Source organism: Dasypus novemcinctus, chromosome 25 (genome assembly GCF_030445035.2).
Source record: "Dasypus novemcinctus isolate mDasNov1 chromosome 25, mDasNov1.1.hap2, whole genome shotgun sequence".
In the NCBI taxonomy this organism is placed as follows: domain Eukaryota; kingdom Metazoa; phylum Chordata; class Mammalia; order Cingulata; family Dasypodidae; genus Dasypus; species Dasypus novemcinctus.
Genome location: NC_080697.1, coordinates 28,327,330 through 28,347,242, shown reverse-complemented (window position 1 = coordinate 28,347,242; position 19,913 = coordinate 28,327,330). Strand labels below are relative to the sequence as shown.

Here is a 19,913-nt window from a genome sequence, read left to right as displayed (position 1 = left end):
TGTTGATATCATCAATTTTTTCTTACATCAATATTTGCTGTTTATGTGATTCCAGGAATTTGTCCATTTCCTCTGAATTATCATTTTTGTTGTAATATAGTTTTTCAAAGTATCTTATGGTAGTCTATACTTCTGTGGGGTCAGTGATGATATTGCCTTTCTCATTTCTTATTTTGTGTATTTGCATCTTCTCCCTTTTTGTCTTTGTTAGTCTAGCTAAGGATTTGTCAATATTATTGATCTTCTCAAAGAACCAGCTCTTGGTTTGTTTATATTTTCAAGTCCTTTTTTATTTTCTCTTTCATTTAGTTCTGCTCTTATCTTTGTTCTTTCTTTCTTTCTTCTTCCTGTGGGGTTACTTTGTTGTTTTTTACTAATTCCTCCAAATGTGCAGTTAGTTCTTCAATTTTTGCTCTTTCTTCTTTTTGGATGTATATATTTATGGCTATAAATTTCCGTCTCATTACTGCTTTGCTGCATCCCATAAATTTTGGTATGTATCATTATCATTTTCATTAGTTTCAAGGTAGTTATTAATTTCTTTTAAGACTTCCTCCTTGACCCACTATTTTTCTAAGAGTGTGCTGTTTAATTTCCATATCTTGTTGTGAAATCTGGGCCTCTGGTCCTTGCAGATTTCCAGCTTCACTCCACTGTGGTCAGAGATATTATTTTGTATTATCTCAATCTTTCTGATATCATTGAGCCTTTCTTGGTGGCCTAGCATATGGTATATCTTGGAGAATGATCCATGTGTACTTGAGAAAAATGTATGTCCTGCTATATTCAGGTGTAATGATCTGTATATGTCTATTAGGTCCAACTCCTCTCACATACCATTCAAAGTTTTTGTTTCTTTATTGATTCTCTTTTGAGATGTTCTTTCCAAAGTTGATAGTGGTGTATTAAATTCTCCCACTATAATTGTGGAGACATCTATTCTTTCACTTAGTTTTTCTGGTTTTGCCTCATATAATTGGAGGCACCCTTGTTAGGAGCATAAATATTTATGATTGTTTGTTCTTCTTGAAAGAGTATCACTTTCCCTAATAGGTAGTATTCATCTTTGTCTCTCAAAATTGTTTTATATTTAAAATCTATATTGTCTGATATTAATTTAGCTACTCCTGCCTTATTTTGGTTATTGTTTGCTTGTGAGATTGTTTTCCAGCCATTCACTTTCAACGGCCTTGAATCCCTGTGTCTAAGATGTGTTTCTTGTAGACAGCATATAGATGGGTCATATTTCCTTATCCAATCTTCCAGTCTGAGTCTTTTGACAGGTGAGTTTAATCCATTGACATTCAGTGTTATTACTTTCAAGGAATTATTTATGTTAGCCATATTTTGATTGGACTTGTGTTTGCCATATTTTCTTTGTTTTTTTTTTCCCTTCTCTTCTTGTCATTTTTGTTGCTCTTACACTCTCCTCCAACTCTGCCTCTCCTGTTTTGTCCTGTCTTCCTGCAGAACTCCGTTTAGAATTTCTTGAAGGGGAGGTTTCTTGTTGGCATACTCTTTCAGTTTCTGTTTACCTGTGAATATTTTGAACTGTCCATCATTTTTGAATGATAGTTTAGCTGGATAGAGTATTCTTGGTTGGAAATGTTTTTCTTTTAGTACCTTGACTATATCATTTCACTGCTTTCTTGCCTCCATGGTTTCAGATGAGAAATAAGCACTTAATCTTATGGAGCTTCCCTTGTATGTGATGGTTTTCTTTTCTCTTGCTGCTTTTAGAATTTTCTCTTTGTCTTGAGCATTGGGTAATTTCACAAGTATAAGTCTTGAGGTAGGCCCATTGGGATTTATGGTGTTTGGGATGCATTGTGCTTCCTGGACATGTACATCCATCTCTTTCAGTAGATTTGGGAACTTTTCAGCCATTATTTCCTCTGACAAACCTTCTGCCCCCTTTCCCTTCTCTTCTCCTTCTGGGATGCCTATAATACGTATGTTTGTGCATTTTGTATTGTCATTCAGGTCCGCAAGTCCCAGCTGGACTTTTTCTATCTTTTTATCTATCAGTTCTACTATCTGTTTGATTTCAGATGTACTGTCTTCCATGTCGCTAATTCTCTCCTCTGCCTCTTCTAATCTGCTGCTATTTGCTTAGAGTGTATTTTTGATTTCTTGAACTCTGGTATTCATCATCATCATATCTGTTATCTTTTTGCATAGTGTGCAATTTCCTCTCCAAGTGTTTTCTTTATATTGTTACTCTCTTCCTTTACTTCATTAAGTTGGTCTCTAATATATGTTTTGAGATCTTTAATTACTTGTCGGGTGTTCTGTTCCTCTTCCTGGTTTTTAGTTTGTTCACTGGATTCAGCCATGTTTTCCTGGTTATTTGTTTGCTTTGTAGTTTTTTTTTGATATCTGGTCATCATTTTATCTTGACAGGTTTAATCAGTTCTTTATCTTCTTTGTCTAGTCTTGGGGGTTAATCAGTTGTTATTCATGCGTGATATGTCTTCTCTTTGTCACTTTGTTCTTCTTACTCTATTTTCTTTTTGCTGGTTAAGTTCACTTTGAAGGAGAATATTAGGGCCAGGGAGAGCAAAATGAGTAAGAAAAGAAAATTTATAAAGTAGTATTGGTAATAAATGTTAACAGAACAACAATGTAAGATCTAGGAGAATGGATATTAGACTCATGTAAGTTGTGTAGAGTTATAGCAGTAAGTAGAGTACCTGTAATGAGACAGTCAACTGAATATGGGGAGCATTGTAGTATGAATTAAAACACCAGTGTTTTCATGAGAGAGGGAAAGAGAAAAGAAGACAATAATATCAAGAGTAGGTAAAAGACAGAAAACAGAACAAAATTATTAGAAATAAAAAGTCAGACAATTTGGGGGCCAAAGAAAGGGAGGTGGAATGTAAGAGAAATAGTAGATGATGGAGGATAGAGATGTAGGGGAAAGGGGATAGTGTAGGTGGCCAAAATCAATACACACAGAAAAGAGGAAATGAAGGATGAGGAAACACAGCAAATGTGAAGTGCTCCCTGCAGCACCTATTATATAAGGAAAATAAAATTAAAATGAGGAAAAAGAGAGAAAAGAAAAAAAAGAAGAGAAAATGGGGTCAAAGAAAAGGGGGAAAACAAGCAAGAAAAAGAAAAAGTCAGAAAAAAAAACTAAATAAATGAAGAAGAACCTTGGGGGATAAAATGGGAGAAAAGACCAGGAGACAATGTACTATTAGCAACCATGATGAAAACAAACAAACAAAACCACCAACGTTTCAAGCTAGGAATCCTCTTTGCAGTTAGATAATACACTTAGGGATCTGACCTTCCCCCTTTCTCCCTTCCTACCTTCTCTCTCTCCCAGGGCAGCAGGAAAGCTGCCTGAGAGGTCCAGTAGGAGATTCAAGTAGGTCCTTGTTGAACCAACTCAACACAGAAGACTATGACTCTTTATTTCCAGAATGAGAGCACCTACACCTCACCAGAAACCCCAAATATGCTATTGGTTGCTTGGATAGCACCTCTAACAGTCCCTTCCCCTTAGGTGTGCTAGGGGAGGTCTAATTGATTTTCTGACTCCATCTTCTCCCAGACCAAGTTTCCTATCCCAGGATGTTTAGGTAAATTGGGCTTTCTCAGAAGATTCACCTCTCCTTTCTTCTTGGGCTGTCCCCTAGTTACCTGGTACACTTCTCCAAGCTCAAAGAGAGAGAAAAACAACAACACCACCAAACGCAGAGTGCTAGAGTAATCAAGGACCTCAGATGGACCTCAGGGCATGGTGGTTTCAGGGATGGGAAGTCTGAGATATTGCAGACTCAAGGTGTGTGAGTCTCTGGAGCATGGGCCACCAGGGTTTAGGGGACACAGACCTGGGAACCACAAATCCAGTTAACAGGGGACCTGGGAACACCAAAGCACAACAAAGACTTCAGAGATTGCCATGGCCAGGCCACCAGCCTGAGGGGGAGGGGTCCCACCCACAGCTTCTGAACTCCATGTCAGAAACTCAAAATTCCACCTCTTGCAAGAATCTCTTCTGCCACTGTCTCACCAAACTGACATCCAGACACTTCCTGCCCTGCAAGCTCCCGAAACAGCCTGCTCAGGGTTTGGAAACACCCCAGCACAACAAAGATCTCAGTGATTTCCCCTGCCAGACCACCAGCCCCAGAGGGAAGGGTCCTACCCACAACCTCTGACCTCTGTGCAAGAGACCCAAAATTCTACCTCCTGCAAGAATCTCCTCTGTCACTGTCCCACCAAATCAATGTCCAGGCACCTCCTGCCCTGCAAACACCTGAAACAGTCCAGTCCAGTAGGACTCCAACCCTACTTAGCTGCTTTTTGAAGGAGAGATTATGAGGTGCACTCACTCAAATGCCACCTTGCCCCACCCTCTCAGGCCACTGCATCTTAATCTTCAGGTCCAATCTTAATAGTCAAGGCCTTCTTCCCCTCACATGATAGTCCAATATTATCCAAGGTATGGCAGTTTGAAATTATTTTATGAATCCCAAAAAGAGAAAGATTGTATTTTTAAACTAATCTCTTCCTGTGGTTGTGATACCGTTGGATTGCATTAAATTCAATTGAGGGTACTTTGATTAGATTACTTGATAAGATTGCTTTAGGCCTTTTTCTTGCACTATGTCAGTGAGGCCTGACTGAGGAGGCCTCAGAAACTACTCTGGTGTCACAAAACTGAAAAGAGGGGGGAGCCAGGTCTGAACCCTGCTGGGCAGGAAGCTCTGGGCAGGGATGTGTGGGCAGAACTTGTTCAGATGATCGAGGTCAGGAGGACAGACAGATAGCTGGGCAGAGAGACTTTTGTGGAGTTCTTACTGCAGAAAGGGTCCAGGTAAGGGGACCTAAGGAGGTGAATTCACTTTCTTGGTGACAAATCCCAACAGAACTTGGAAACCTGGTAACTAGGCACACAGGTTCCTAAGGCATCCCTTTCCCAGCTCACTTGGCAGGAGACACTCAGAACTGCCATCACACCTATTTTTTTCTTAGCAGATACCAGGGCACGTGATTCAGAATTTTAAAAAGGCACAAAAATACACAGAATACAAAGTCTCCTGCTCCTTCTTGTCTCCAGATCCCCTCCTCAGAGACAACAGTTTCTAGTTTCTTGTGTATCCAACAGAGATTTTCATGGGCATGTAAATGAGGGCAGGGCATGACAGAAAGGTGGTTGTGTGCACTGGCCCACACAGAGCTGGTGTTCCAGTCCCAGGCTCCTGAAGGATCAAGGGAAAACTTTCCTCTAGAAACCACCACCAGAAAGATTAGGCCTTTCCTGAGAAAGTGTCAACTTAAAGGAAAGTCTTTAAGAAGATAGCAGTGCAGCATCTTGGAAAGAGAATAGATTTGAATCTGCCACTTCCTAGCTATGGGACCTTGGGCATATCATCCTCTCTGAGCCTATGTCTGCATCTGCAAAACTGTACAATAGCACCAATCTCTGTGAGGTACTGAATGTGAGAACTGAATGTGAGGATCCCACACTGAATGTGGGAATTCAATGAGATAGCCCTGGGTATAATGATTAGTCTCAGTCAGTGCTCAGGAAATAGTGCACTTGTGTGGTCACCATGATGTCCATTTACTACCTGAAATTCTTCCAAATCTAACTTTTTAAAAAAAATTCAGTATTTATTTCTCTCCCCTTCCCCCCCACCCCGGTTGTCTGTTATCTGTGTCTATTTGCTGCATCTTCTTTGTCCATTTCTGTTGTCAGCGGCATGGGAATCTGTGTTTCTTTTGTTGTTGTTGCATCACTGCTGTGTCAGCTCTCTGTGTGCGCGGCACCATTCCTGGGCAGGCTGCACTTTTTTTTTGCACTGGGGGCTCTCCTTACAGGGCACACCCCTTGCATGTGCAGCTCCCCTATGTGGGGGACACCCCTGTTTGGCATGGCATTCCTTGCATGCATCAGCACTGCACATGGGCCAGCTCCACATGGGTCAAGGAGGCCCAAGGTTTGAACTACGGACCTCCGTTGTGGTAGATGGATACCCTAACCACTGGGCCAGTCCACCCCATACCTTGTTCTTGTAGATACAATACAGCTGGGAGGAAGCAAGGGTCAGCATGGTGGAGATACTGCCTTGACCTTCCCAATGACTCCATTCTACATGACAAAGGATATTAATTCTGTTAGAACAGCAGGGCTAAAGGGAAAGTGATTCCTACAAAAGGGACCCAACCCAAACCCCCAGCAGGAGAAGATACTGAGTGGGGATTACTAACTCTCAAATCTACTCCACCAGTGAGCCCCCAAATAGCCCAGGAGTTACCAGGGTACCATTTTGAGGAGTCCAGCCTGCCTCAGCATCTCCTGCCCATTTATTTATGGAGGATTCTATCTCAGGATTCTATTTAGGAGCTAAAAAGGATGCACTGAGACATGAAGGAGAGAAGAGGAACAGCAGAGAGGGAAAAATAGGTAAAGAGCTAGCCATTAACCCATTTAGTCTTGGTTAAATGTTAATTGAGCCCTTTCTTTGTACAATACACCATACTTGACACATTGGAATAATCTTTCCAATTTCTTGAGAAATATTTTCTTGTTCATCTTAGTCCTTTTTTCAACTAAATCTACTTTCCCTCTTCTGACCATTTCTTGCTTCTCTTTGAAAAACACCTAACACCTAGCCTGGCAGGAGTATTAAATCTAGATCTCCTGATTTCAAATCTTATGCCCAAATCCCTAGTCTCAGCTCTAGCTGTGAGCCTTGAGCTAGTAACTTAACCCCTCTGGGCATCAGTTTCCTTGTCCATAAGGTCAGGGAATGGGACTAAGAATTCTCTATGGTCTCACCGAGTTTTAACTTCCTATCTCTGTGGTTTAAGATAGATTGCACATGGTCAAAAGAGTAATTTTTTTTGAAGGAACTGTTTTTGTGGGTTCCTAAAGGTCCAATTTCTATGATCCACAATAGGTTTGACTGTTGTTGAGCTCAGCTTATTTTCTGCATATACTTGTAGACTGTAGTAATATGTTAAGTGACTGAACCTAAACTGCTACTGTAAATGAGATAGCCCATGGTCTCCTTCAAGAGAAACTGCATACTTGTATTAAGGAAAAAAGTATTTCCCAAGGCTGCAGTGCTGGCAGTAGGGGAGGGGATTGGGCAGAAGCAGGTTTGGGATGTTACTGGAAGATTGCTTCATGGGTATTCTAAAATAGCAGCAAATCAGACTCCTTAGGTGGTTGGGAGAGAGGATCACCTTAACCTGGACTGAGCAGACAAATTTGGAGATTCATGTGGTCAAGGAGAAGGCCAACAGTAGCTTTGACTCTAACAAAGAATTTCTATTTGTATCACTTGGGGAATGGGAGGGCAAGCCCCAAGATCCTGAGCTGAGGCAAGATGGTCCAAACATACCTGACAGAAGTATTTAGTTCAAAGGAAGTGGTTGAGAGCTGTCTCTTGAGACAGGCAAAATCAATCCTAAACCTACGCACTATAACTGATCGACCTACAGTAGTTTATTGGCATTTATTTAATGACTAAATTTTTAGGTACATAAGGGTTTCTCTCTTTTAAAAAAGTCATTATTGAGATTATGCTTCTTAGGACCCTGAAGCCAGGTTACCTGGTCCCAAATCTAACTTAGTCATTAGCTGCAGGACCTACCTCTCCATACCTTAGTTTTCTCATCCATTAAAAGAGAACAGTAATATCATCTACCTCAGAGCTGCTGGGGGCTGAGATAATCCTGTTGATGAAGAGAGCTCAAGTCCTAGACTTGAGGTGTCACCAGGACTGTTACATGGATGACTTATTAGAGAGAAAGGGCACAGGAGACACAAAGAGACTGCATTTCTGAATTCACAGCCCCAGAATAGGGCCCAACTCCAGCATGCAGTGCAGTGAAGCAAGAATGCCAAGCACTGGCAGGCCTCCTCCCTGTATCCTGGACATGTAGGGCCCACATTATAAAAGTCATCTCACTCTATTTGGACCCATGTAACTACTATTTCTTCCACTTTCTCACCCTGTTTCCTCCAGCTCACAGTGCACTCCCTGGTTTTCGATGCAGAGTACCTTCAGGAGCTGAAATTGGAGCTGCATCCTCTCTTGAGCCCTTTTAAACATGCCTTCAGCCACTGGCTGGACCACCCCTCTTCTGATGGCATCTTTCAGTATCTCACAGGCTTTTTTGCCAGTGATCTGAACTGTACCTGCCAAAAATGATAACCACAATCACTCTACAGCAAGGAATTACTTAGATATCTTTAGCATCAGGGAAAAAATATGAGTGTACACATACACATACAAATATACATATGTGTGTGTTTATATATATATACATGAAAAAGGAGAGAACACCATTTCCACAGTGGGGAAAATAGTTTAATAATACAAAGACACAAGCAAATAAAACTCTCAATATTGAGACAGTTACTAATATCCAGAATATCTGAGTGAATTAAGCAAGTTTCCAAAATTGAGCCCCTCCTCCCTCTACCACAATGGGTAAACAGAAAGAAAATGTCTCTGGAAAGTGAATTTACATATAATTAACTAAAATAAGAATGAAAACTAGATGACAGATTTTGGAGTCTAATTAACTGAGATCCATCATGGAGAGGAAAAGCAAGGTATCAGTCTTTCCCTAGGCCCTTGTGATTATTTTGACACAAGAGGACAAAAACTTTGATGAGGGAGCAGCAATAAAGGATGCCAACAGGGTAGACAGATAGGCCCCAGAGGAAGCAGTGATACTGCTCACTTGGGGCTGCACCTTCACAGCAGGACTTCAGTCCTTCTGAACAGTGGTGCTGAGAAACTAAATGTTCACCTCCAGGCCTCCCTGGATGGTGCTTACTAGAGAAGCCAGGTCTAAAAAGGCTGTTTGCTGCAATTCCTTCAACAGCAGCAGGTGGGTGTTCCCCTGTGTGGCAGGAAATCCCCTGCCTCTTATCATGGTTGGTTGTCTCCAGGCTGTCTCCACTACTGGGCTACAAGCTTTTCACAGCCCAGAATTTTGTAATAAGCCTCTTATAATCAAAAGTGTAACTGGTACCAACAAAGCACTCAGTAAATATTTGCTGAGTTGAACTCATGCATGTGCAGGGCAACCTTGAATGGGATGGTCCTGGAATAGGCCCTTTTGGAGGGGGTACACAAGCTATTTCTCTAGTGCTGCCATGTAAGTTGGACTGGACGTGGAAGAAAGTAAGCCACAGACAAGAATTTTAGGGACTCAAAACTAAAACATGGTACTTTAACTTCTTTCAGCTTCCCTACATTGGATGTTACTTCACATCCCTGGCAAAAATGATGGAGACATTAATGAAAATGTTACAACTTGATTCAAATTTTTTCAAAACAAAGGATGCTTTGAGGATTCCAGTCTTAGCATTTACTGTCAGTTGCTTTCCAGTGGAAAAAACCTGTCCTGGCTTTCCTGTACTTCTGTAGCAGACTGTCCCTCTCCCCTACCCCATTATGGCTCCTCTTACAAGTACTTCCAGAACACAGATTCTTCTGGGAAATAGACAGCAAAATAAAGAGAAAACCCCCAAAACCTACTGGAGAGAAGCCACTATTCAACTTTGCTACCTTCTTCATTTTATAAGGACCTTACCTCCTGGATTAGGAAACTTTTTTTCCTGCTATCATATTTCCAGCCATTTCTTATCCCAATTTCCATCATTTTCTCCTTCAGTGAGTGCTTAAAAACATATATGTAAGGAATGAGAACTGAAGCAGGGGGGTTCCCAGACCTAGAGAAGAAAACAAAGGAAAACATTAAGAGACAATAGTGACTACTGTGGGGTAAAAACAAACAGAAATTAGCTGGTGGCCTTGAATGCATTTCTAAGCAAAGAGAAGAGGAATGAGATCTAACAGTTATCAAATGCTAGTAATGTGCCACTAGGCACTGTGACTGTCCTAAGACCTTGACTTAAAAAAAAACAATGAAATTGATGTAATAACTCCCATTTTAAAGATGAGGAAACTGAGGTTAAGAGAGTATTACTGATGTGTCCAAGGACACACAACTAATAAGTGGCAGAGCCAGGTTTTGTCTAACTTCAAAATTCATAAACTTTGCACTGCACAGTTGTTTCTACTTGAAAAGGTGGAAACTTGACCTACAACTTAAAAGACAGGTAAGATTTAGGGAAGTGAAAAGGAGGAATTTATTCAATATAGGGACAATATAGTGAATAAAGTTTCAGAATATCCCAGGAGTAAAAAGCAGCATGTTGCAGAGGACAGAGCACAGGTTTTAAATTCTAGCTCTCTACTTATGAGCCAGGTAACATTGTTAAAGTTGTGTATTTCCTCCAAATTTCAGATTTTTCCAATGTAAAAAGAAGAGAAGCCACTTTATGGGGTTATTCGGAGGATCTGATGACAGTGCTTGCAAGGTGCTGAGCACAGACCATGGTACATCACAGAAACTCTTTCCTTCCCAGCAGGCTGCCTAAAGCAGAGGGCTCATACTAGGCTACAGGGCAGGGAAAGACTGGAAAAAGTAGTTTGTAGAGAGGCAGAAATGTCTTGAGAGACACTCCAAGGAATTTGGAATTTATTCATAGAATGGCATGATCCAATATGCATATAAAGGAACTGTCAGAAAAGTGGGAGTTGGAAAATGTGGATGTTGAGTACGACACAAGTAAACATAAGAGAATGGATCAAATCAGCAGCATTTCTGACCAAATGAAATGCCAGAGTAGAAGGAGAAAGGACATTGGGGACAGGCGATACATTTAGAGATTAAGAGATTCTGCTTCTGTTGATGGAAAAAGGGAATGGAAGTCAAGGGAAGACAGAATGGAGGGTACCAAGAATTTACACACACCCTCAAACCATGCCACCTCTGTGAGCACTCAGTGTGTCAAAAACAGACTGAGTACAGAAACATAGCTACTAACCATGGTTCCATTATGGTTTACATTTTAGACTGTACACTTTTATAAATTTATGGTTACATTATGGTTTACATTTTAGATTATACACCTTTATAGATTTTTACTAATATTTAACATGGATCCATCATTGCAGGATCATGCAGAACACACATCTCCATTGCCCCCCACTTACCTCCTCTTCCAAATATTCTATTCCTTTCTCCATTCCTCAGGGACCACAGTGACAATCAAGATTCATTGCTTGAAGGACAAGATTTAGATACTTGCAACAATCATGAGGGCTTGACACACTAGTCTTTCCTCCCCTGTTGGGGGCCACCAATGATCTCAAGAGATACCCTCCCCTCTGAGAACATCAGGCCTCCCCAGGATTGGGGCATAACACCTTCCCACTCATTCTATGAATCTCTACCCACTGATGTAACACACTATGACATGATGAGCACTCAGTCCCTAAGAGCCTCAAATCTATCATTACTATTTCATTTTTCTATTAATTGAATTTGGCAATATTAGGCTTCATTTTTGAAGAAGTTTTGGATCACAGAGGGTTTGAACTATGGCAGGAGAGGAGCACTGATGTGGAGTATCATTGATGGAGGATGCATGGGTTGAGGGAGTTCTCTAGGGCATGAATATAAGGCACATAGATATGCTCAGATGTTCATTGGGTATTGACATAGTGGGTAGAGTTTCACACAACTGAGGGACAGCTGAGTTCCCATTCCAGGGAATTCTGTTGCACTCCCCAGTGGAGCAGCAACAATCCATCAAGTGCAAGGGCAAAGACCAGTGAAGAAGGATAGTACCGGATGGGCCCTTGATACTGTTGACTATGCTTATGAACCTGTGTGCTTGAAATTTCAACTAGGCCTAGAGCTGCAGGATGCCTAAGAGTTACTTCCTGAGAACCTCCATGTTGCTCAAATGTGGCCACTCTCTAAGCCAAACTCAGCATGTAAATGCATTACCTTCCTCGCAGCATGAGATGTGACTCCAGGGGATGAGCCTCTCTGGTGCCAAGGAATTACTACCAAGCACCAGCTGGTGATGCAATGAGAAAAAGTCCTTGACTAAAAGGAAATGGTAAAAAGAATGAGTTTATATGGCTAAGAGACTTCAAAATGAGTCAGGAGACCATCAGAGAGGTTGTGCTTATGCACATCTCAGCAGGATCTCAGAGACAGACAGCTGAAGTAGATACAACTCCAGGTAGAAGTAATCCTAAGGGCTACAGAGACACCCAGGACTCCTACAGTCATGGCAGATGGTTCTGGAGTTCAGTGTCTTGTCAGTGGGCTCTACTCTGGAATTTTTGTTCCTGAGTGTGATGGAGTTGGACTCAGATATAAACCTCTCTATGCATGTCTCTTTTGTCACCTTAACTGAACCTGTAGTTGGTGCTAGGGTTATTGTATACTTGGGAGACTCGAATCTCTGGACTGCCTATGTGCTTGCTGGGCCCTGAGCCTCAGCAGAGTCCCAACACCTATTCTCCATTCATTGGACTTACCCAGGTCAACTAATAGGGAGGTGAGGATGGTCAACCACCACATAAGGGAACTGAGAGAGTGTCTACAGCTCCAAGCAGGAGAATTCCGTCCATCAACCAAGTGGGATCTAAGCCCCCTCTCAATTTATAGGTGGAGCAGACATTGCCATCCCATGGTCCTCAGGATGGAGGAATAAAATATGGATTATAGTGGATTTACTGGTATTCTACTATAGAATTATTGTGACTCTAGCAATGGAAGAAATTATATCATTGATGTGGAGACAGTGGCCATGACAGTTGCTGAAGACAGGGAGAGGGAAAAAGAGGTGTGAGAGGGGGTGTTTACAGGACTTGGAGTTGTCCTCAATGATACTGCTGGGACAGATGCAGGACATCATATATCCTGCCATAACCCACTGAATGGAATGGGAGAGAGTAAAGTACAACATAAACTATAGACCATGCTGTGTAGCAATGCCCCAAAATGTACTCATCAAATGCAATGAATGTACCACAGTAATGAAAGAAGTTGTCAATTTGGGAGGAGTGAAGGTTGTGGGGAGTGGGGTAAATGGGAGCCTCATATTTTTTAATGTAACATTTTATGTGACCTATGTATCTTTAAAAAATTATAATGAAATTTTAAAAATGAAAAAGAAAAGCCATACGGATTCATCAGTGAGCCACTTTTCCTGACTGCCATCTCTTTGCCTAACTCTACTCTGTCCAACCAAAATACCCTGTCCTGGGCTCAGATCCCTAAGAAAATCTATCCCTTGCTATATCATTGAGATATTTAAAAAATAACAGGAATCATATTATTAGTTTGAAAGCAATGTCTCAATATCTACTCTAGGTCAGAATGGAAAATCTTTAAATAAACCAAATTAAGAAGGCTTTTACGGTTTGCCAAACACCAGGCTTTCTTTTTCAAGTTACAAACTACTCTTTACACTGCCAAATCCAATTTTTAAGGACAAGACTTGCGACGGTTTGCTCGGTCGGTAGAGGTGGGGTCTGGCTGCAGACGAGGGGTCGGTCCAGCTCTGGACAAGGGGTCGGTCCCGCTTGGGACGAAGGGTCGGTCCCACTTGGGACGAGGGGTCGGTCCGGCAGCAGACGAGGGATCGGTCTCACAAGGGGTTGCGCGGTTCAGCTGACGGGGTCGCCCAGCGAAGCCGGCGACGAAGGGGTCGCCCGAAGAAGCAGGCGACGAAGGGGTTGCCCAGAGAAGCAGGCGACGAACTGGGGACAAGGGAGGCCAGGCCCTTGTCGGGGGCTCTCAGGACTGGAGGGCGCACGGCAGAAGAACTACCGCGGAGACAAGGTAAACACGCAAGTCCACTTTATTGAGGGAGAGGCAACAGTTTTATAGGGGCTGGGGAAGGCTGATTGGTCGAAGCCACGCCCTGTTCTGATTGGTTGCCGGTGAAAGGTCAGTGGGCGGTACTGGATGGGGGAGGGGTGGTGGTTAGGGATTGGCTGTCGCTGTTGCTGGGGGAAGGGGCAGGGTTTAGGGATTGGTGGCTGCTGTTGCTGGGGTGGAGGGCAGACTTGAGTTTCCTGCCCACGCCTGGCTGTTGCTGCTGTCGGGGGGAGGGAAAAGGGCAGACTGGATTTTTCCACCCACACCTGGCTGTTGCTGCTGTCGGGGGAGGGGAAAAGGGTAGACTGGATTTCTCCGCCCACGCCTGGCTGTTGCTGCTGTCGGGGGAGGGGAAAAGGGTAGACTGGATTTCTCCGCCCACGCCTGGCTGTTGCTGCTGTCGGGGGAGGGGAAAAGGGCAGACTGGAATTTTCTGCCCTGCGCCTGCGCAGGGAGAAGGAAGAAGAAGGGTGCCGCCCCACAAGGCATCGGGTGGTGCCATCCGGGAGGAGGGGCGGCTGCGGAAGCATGGCTGCCGAGAAGGGGAGACCCGAGGGCACTCTGCGCCCATGCCGAGCTTCCTTCAGGGGTGGCGGTGGGCCCGACCAACCACCCTATTATGGGGGCAGCGGAATTAGGCCTACCGCGGCCGCTCCCCTCGCCAGGCCAGCAAACCACACTTCAGCCCGAGGGGTGACCGCAAAGACTCTGTCCCAATGATCTTTGGATGAAGAATGAGATGAAAGATCCCGTACCTTAAAATGTCTCCTAAAACTGGGTCAATTTTGTCATAAATAGGCTGAGTGTGGCTTCACTCAGATCTACTCTTGCAAGAGAACTGGAGGCACAGATGCCATTCTTCAGGCAGACATCTTTCAGAGTCTGGTGAAAACTTTGGTTTTCTTTGCTCCTTTACTTTTTTCAAATTTCTTCACCACTAAATAAAGTAGCAGTCAGTATTAATATGTGGTTGTCTATTGCCTGAGTTAAAGGCTACAGGTGTGACAAAGAAAACACAACTCATTAAATGCTAAGTTTGAAATAAAAGGGATGGGCATGAAAACTTTGGGTAAATTTGTAAAATGAAGCTAGTTTCCCACAAGAGTGAAGCACCATAGAATTCAGTTAAACACAATTAATTACAGAAAATAGTTAATGCCATTTACAAGAATCTAATTACACTGTAGTTAACTTCATATTTCATACAAAGGCATCTAAGTTAGCAATCCATGACATAGAAACTTCTTTCACTTCCTCTTCTTACTATCCTTTTTTAGGTAAAATCATAGGGACTTTGGGCTGATCATCCATGGATACAGGTCAAGAAGTCATCTGGATTTCATCCCTCTCCTGCCCAAAGTCTACCTAGAGCACAGCTGCCCTGCCCCAGTGACCCTCACTCTTGGCCTGGAGTCTTCTCCCATACTGTTATCTCACCCACACCTAAGGGCCAGGTTCTCAGTCTAAAGTTGTGGCAAGAGGTCCTGAGACTGACTGGCTATGGTTGTGGTGATTCTGAAGCCAAATGAGCAGGCTGAGTGGCTCTGACTCACTCGGGGGTCAGCTGACTGGGCCCTTTTTTTAAATTAAAGAAATATCCATCTTCTACCAGGAACCCACAAACATTAATACTTGAAATTGTAAAGACTTACTTTTCTAGAACCAGAGCCCTCACCCCATCCTTCCAGGTGCTCCAATATGAGCTGCTGCATGAGCACTGTAGCACATTCACAATGGCTTCACTAGTTTTGCCATCTACAGGGAAACAAAGGGTTGTCAGGCGAACTGTGTGTAGCTGTGTGCACATCCCGCCTTCTGCATGTAGCCTATCTGACACTACCACAAAGACCCTGTACTTGTACATACTTGTCAGCTTCGCCTCATGTGCAGAGATCTCTGACAGCACAAGTACTTTGAAGATAGAGCATACTTCCTCCTAAGAATGCATTTTGCACTAGACTTTACAATTGGAAAACCAATTCCTCTTCTTCAGTTTTAAATTAGGGTGAACAAGTATGTCCCATTCATCTGTAAATACTACTTACTAAGAATAATTTGAATGTTCACTTAACATAAATATATACACATATGAACAAAAAGATTTTTATCTAATTAGGAAGATGACAGATTTTTACATGCAAGGTACCCAACAAGGAAAACAGAAGAACCTATTTCTATGACAGAAAAGACTGGAAAAAGTAGTATATAAGTTGCCTGTGAAGCCAAGAAAGTGGAGGGCAATCCAGGCCTCTTTTTTCAGAAGGCATGGAAGTCATATTGGAAAGCACACTTAGGTAGAGGTTGGGGTTTAAATGTAACCCAAACAGAGTCTGAATGTAACCCATAGGATATGTGGAGTCACTTAAGATTTTGGAACAAGGTAGGGACACAATGGAATACAGTGTTTTGGAAAGCAACAGTGTACAGGGTGAACAGGCAGAGGATCTCTCAAAGGAAAGATCTAAGGCTACTACATAAATGGCCATGAGGAGAGCAGAATAAGGGCTTGAATTTCACCAGTTGTAGTATGATTGTAGAAACATGGTTAGAACAAATTGCTGAAAATGAGGGAACCTAAACAAAACTAAGAAATTTTCAATTTGCATATTCTGAGGAAAAATGATTAATGCAAGCCACTGAACAAATGGGTATATTTTTATATTAAACATCATCTGGGACATTATATAACATCTCATACCATTTCTAGAAAAGGAGAATATTGAAAACTGCCTATGTCCACCAACAGACTAAATTCAAAAGAATATTAGTCAATAAAACTGATGTAACTATATATGTACTGATATAAAAACACTCATAGGGTATAGAGTGGGAAAAACTAGGTTTTAAACAGAATAAAGTATGAATATGAGGAATTTCTATGAAAAAATATGTTTATTAAAATGCTTGACTATTCTTAAAAACTCCTACAAATATATAAAACAATTCCCACAACCTGGTAATATAATTTCCAATGACTTACATGCAATTTCTTTTTCCTATCATCATGTTTGGCTATTTAAAAACTTATAATATGTGCACATGGTACAAAATGTTTACAGTACAAAGGGGTATATTGCATAATATCTTTCTTCCTCTCTTCCTGGACTCCCAGCCACCAAATCCTCTTCCCCATATTTTCATGTATCCTTTCATTTAACATGTGTGTGGTGTATCTTCTTTTTGCACAAATGATAACATACAATATACACCATGTGCACCCTTCCTATATTCCCTGAACAATATACCATAAAAATCTTCACATATTACATATAAAACAACTTAGTTTTTAAAAAATGGGTGTGGCATCACAGGAGGTTCTCATTGACTGTAACAGTAAACAATGCCTCAAGGAAGAGGGCTCCTGATGGACCTAGAGACATCAAGGCACTATAGGCAGGGCAGACAATCTCAGGAAGTTGGCACCTTATCAGTGTGCCTTACCTTGGAATATATGCTCCCCAATATAACAGAGTTAGACTCATTTATAACTTCTCTATACATGACTCTACTGCCCCTTTTATTTAAACCTATATTTAGCACTATACTCATTCAATATATGTCCCAGAGACTTAAATCTTTGGTCTCTTCATATGCCAGTTGAGACATGGATCTCAGCAGAGTTGCAATATCTACTCTCCAGTTCACTGGACTTGCCCAGGACAAATAACAAAAGGATGGTGATGGACAACATTCATACCCAAAAAACAGAGAGGATCTACAAGGCCAAGCAAGTCAGTTCCATTCAACTGTCCCATGGGACTTAAGCCCCCTCTCAATAGAAAGAGTGATCCCAATATGCTCAAGAATGAGGAATGAACACACATAATGGAAGAATGCAATTATGGAGTAAAGTAGAGTTATACTTTTTCTAGCAATGGAAGAACTTGTAACAATGCCATAAAGGCAGGGGTCACCAGAGGTTTTGAGGGTTAGAAGAAGGAAGAATTTGTACTACATAGGTATTTTGGGGACAATGGAATTGACCTACATCACATAGCAATGACAGATACAGATCATTGTGTATTCTGTCAAAACCTATAAAAATGTGCAGTGGAAAGTATAAACTATAATGTGACCTACAGACCATGACTAATACAACTTTTCAATGTGTTCACCAATTATAACAGATGTACCACATTCATGAAAGATGTTAATGGGGAAAAGTGAGGAAAGGGAGGGGATGAATATATGGGAATTCCCCTACAGTTTTGAAGTAACATTTATGCAGTCTAAAGATTCTTTCAAAATAAAATTTTTTAAAAAGTTAGTGGCCCCTAAGTGTTTCTAATCTTCTATATTACAAACATAACTACAAATGAATATCCATGAATGTGGGACCCTTGCCAGCTATATGAGTCTATAGGGAGAAAATATTCATAGAAGTGGATAGAACTAAAACAAAGGATGCATACACTTTCCATTTCAATAGCTTTCTTTTTTAAAAAACATTTATTTTATTTTATTTCTCTCCTTTTCCCCCTCCCCCCCAGTTGTCTGTTCTCTGTGTCTATTTGCTGCATGTACATTTTTTTCCACTTCTGTTGTTGTCAGCGGCACGGGAATCTGTGTCTCTTTTTGTTGCATCATCTTGCTGCATCAGTTCTCTGTGTGTGCAGCACCATTTCTGGGCAGGCTGAACTTGCTTTCGTGCTGGGCAGCTCTCCTTATGGGGCACACTCCTTGTGCATAGGGCTCCCCTATGCAGGGGAAAACCCTGCATGGCATGGCATTCCTTGTATGCATCAGCACTGCACATGGGCCAACTCCACACAGGTCAAGGAGGCCTGGGGCTTGAACCATGGACCTCCCATGTGGTAGGTGGACACCCTATCCACTGGGCCAAGTCCGCTTCCCTCAATAGCTTTCAATCAACCTCACAAAAATGCACTGCAAACAGTGTACTAAAAATTTACATTGGCAACATAAGAGAGTGCCTGTTTCCCCATTCTCACTAAAAAATAAAAATTCAGCCCTGTGTAGCTGCTGTGGAAACCAGTTTGGTGAATCTTCAAAACATGACCTGGAAATTCCATTCTAGGCATATTCCAAAAGAACTGAAAGCTGGGACTCAGATACTTGTATACCAGTGTTTAGAGCAACATAATTCACCATAGTTAAAACATGTAGAAAAAAAAAACAAATTTTCTCCACTGGAAAATGGATAAACAAAATGTGGTCTATACATAATGGAATATTATTCAGTTGTAAAGGGGAATGAAGTTCTGACACATGCTACAACATGGATGAATAGTGAAGGCATCATGTTGATGAAAACACTATGATTCTACTTAAGTGAAGTATCTAGAATAAGCAAAGTCTGAGACAGAGAGATTAGAGGTTCTGAGCATCTATGGGTAGGAAGAATGAGGAGTTAATGCTTAAAGAGTAGTTTCTCTTTTGGGTAATGAAAAAGCTTTGGTAATGGATGGTGGTGATGGAAGCACATTGTACATGTAACTAACGCCCCTGAATTGCATACTTTAACAATGCAAATTTTGTTACATGTTACCATGATAAAATTAAGGTGTTCATTTGCAGTGAATTAGGGATTACCCTAATTCAGTTTGGCCTCATTTTACCCCAAGACATCTTCAAAGACGCTATTTCCATAAGGGTTCTACATTTGGAGACCAGGGATTGGACTTGAACCTGTCTTGTTGGGGTCATAATTCAACCCATGATTTATATCATGAAACAGCCTTCAGAGTTCAAAGGCAGAACTCTAATAAGAGCTCTTTAGAGAACTTCATCTTCCTTCTTTAAAGTTTTCTACACAAACTACCCAGAAAAAGATAAAAACTTTTCAGAATTCTTCAGACCTGACATTTAAAGAAAACATAGTATAGCCACACTCAGACTATGTTCAGAGTCTCAACCAGGGAGGCAGTGAAAGATGATAAAGTATGACACTTCCACAATATAGCAGGGCAAGACCTCAACATAAAAGTAGACTTCTGCTCCTTATCTACATTAGCACATTCTCTATTATCTCCTGAACTAGTGCCCCTCCCCCAACTTTTATGTGAATATGTACCAAATAATGAAATAAAACTAAGAAAGAAAGAGAGGTTCTTCACTCTCAACTAGGGGACAAACAAACTCTTTCTGTAAGGGATCAAATTAGTAAACATTTTCAGTCCTGTGGGCCATACTATCTGTTGCAACTATTCAATTTT

The 19,913-nt window shown here is 41.7% G+C and overlaps 1 long non-coding RNA gene across 2 annotated transcripts in view; it reads right to left on the bottom strand.

Moving 5' to 3' along the window:
* Nucleotides 1-19,913, bottom strand: part of LOC139437611 (uncharacterized) — a 266,123-nt gene that overhangs the window by 120,435 nt on the left and 125,775 nt on the right. Inside the window, exons 2-3 of one of the 2 annotated variants that reach the window (XR_011647472.1) lie at nucleotides 9,580-9,718; nucleotides 7,984-8,170 (exon numbers count right to left, since the gene is read on the bottom strand). This is a non-coding gene — a long non-coding RNA (uncharacterized lncRNA). Of the gene's footprint in view, nucleotides 1-415; nucleotides 8,171-9,579; nucleotides 9,719-19,913 lie in introns of those variants that run through there. The other variant, XR_011647471.1, reaches the window with a different exon arrangement.